The sequence below is a fragment of the Zophobas morio genome, unplaced genomic scaffold, assembly GCF_036711695.1.
Source record: "Zophobas morio isolate AGI-343-1 ecotype UQ-CSIRO unplaced genomic scaffold, CSIRO_AGI_Zmor_V1 ptg000020l, whole genome shotgun sequence".
Lineage (NCBI taxonomy): Eukaryota > Metazoa > Arthropoda > Insecta > Coleoptera > Tenebrionidae > Zophobas > Zophobas morio.
In genome coordinates, this window is record NW_026972125.1 from 2,706,530 (window position 1) to 2,708,642 (window position 2,113).

Genomic DNA, 2,113 nt, shown 5'->3' on the forward strand with positions numbered 1-2,113 from the left:
CTTCAAGTTCTCGATTCTTTAAATCTTCTAATACTCAATTTTTTCGTTTTTTGATTTCTCAATTTTCAGACTCTTCAAGTTTTCGAATTTAAATTTTTCAATTTTTCAATATTTCAGTTATTGACGACTTTTTAATGTTTCGATTTTTCAGTTTTTCAATTCTTTAATTTTCCGGATTTTTTGAATTTCCGATTGCTGACTTTTCGATCTCTCGATTTTTCATTTTTGTGATTTCCCAATTTTCCGATCTTTCGGTTTGTGGGCTTTCCAATTTTTCGGTTTTCCATTTTTTTTTCAATTTTTCAATTTCTCGATATTTCAGTTTTGGATGTTTCAATATTTTCTCTCAATTTTTTAAAATGTTCAAGATTCCATTTCCCGATTTTTTACTTTGGCAATTTTTCGGTTTTTAAATTTTTGAATTTTTCACCTTAGATTTTTCAGTTTTTCGTTTACTGAATGTTTCGATATTTCCGTGTTGGGATTATTCAATTTTTCAATTCTTCAAGATCTCGATTCTTTAAATCTTCTAATTCTTGATTTTTTCGTTTTTTAATTTCTCAATTTTCAACTTCAAGTTTTCGAATTTAAATTGTTCAATTTTTCAATATTTCAGTTATTGACGACTTCTCAATGTTTCGATTTTTCAGTTTTTCAATTCTTTAATTTTCCGGATTTTTTGACTTTTCGATTGCTGACTTTTCAATCTCTCGATTTTTCATTTTTGTGACTTTTCAATTTTCCGATCTTTCGGTTTTTGGGCGTTCCAATTTTTCGGTTTTCACTTTTTTTTTCAATTTTTCAATTTTTCGATATTTCAGTTTTGGATGTTTCAATATTTTCTCTCAATTTTTTAATTTTTCAAGATTCTTTTCCCGATTTTTTACTTTGGCAATTTTTCGGTTTTTAATTTTTTGAATTTTTCGATTTAGATTTTTCAATTTTTCGTTTACTGAATATTTCGATATTTCAGTATTGGGATTATTCAATTTTTCTATTCTTCAAGTTCTCGATTCTTCAAATCTTCTAATTCTCGATTTTTTCATTTTTCGAATTCTCAATTTTCCGACTCTTCAAATTTTCGAATTTAATTTGTTCAATTTTTCAATATTTTAATTATGGACGACCTTTCAATGTTTCGATTTTTCAGTTTTTCAATTCTTTAATTTTCCGATTTTTTTTAATTTTCGATTGCTGACTTTTCGATCTCTCGATTTTTCATTTCTGTGATTTCTCAATTTTCCGATCTTTCGGTTTTTGGGCTTTCCAATTTTTCGGTTTTCCATTTATTTTTCAATGTTTCAATTTTTCGATATTTCAGTTTTGGATGTTTCAATATTTTCTCTCAATTTTTTAATTTTTCAAGATTCCATTTCCCGATTTTTTACTTTGGCAATTTTTCGGATTTAATTTTTTGAATTTTTCAATTTAGATTTTTCAATTTTTCGTTTACTGAATATTTCGATATTTCAGTGTTGGGATTATTCAATTTTTCAATTTCTCAAGTTCTCGATTCTTCAAATCTTCTAATTCTCGATTTTTTCATTTTTCGATTTCTCAATTTTCCGACTCTTCAAGTTTTCGAATTTAAATTGTTCAATTTTTCAATATTTCAGTTATTGACGACTTTTCAATGTTTCGATTTTTCAGTTTTTCAATTCTTTAGTTTTCCGGATTTTTTGATTTTTCGATTGCTGACTTTTCGATCTCTCGATTTTTCATTTTTGTGACTTCTCAATTTTTCTATCTTTCGGTTTTCGGGCTTTTCAATTGTTCGGTTCTTCATTTTTTTTCAATTTTTCAATTTTTCGATATTTCCATTTTGGATTTTTCAATATTTTTTCTCATTTTTTTTATTTGTTAAGTTTCCATTTCCCAATTTTTTACTTTGTCAATTTTTTGCTTTTTAAATTTTTGAATTTTTCGATTTCTCAATTTTTCGAATTGAAGTCTTTCAGTTTTTCAGTTATTGATTTTTCAGTTTTCAATTCTTTAATTTTCCGATTTTTTGAATTTTCGATTTTTTAAATTTCTAATTTTTGATTTTTTGATCTCTCGATTTTTCTGCTTCTGTGATTTAAATTTCTTGGTGTTTCCATTTTTCGGTGTTTAT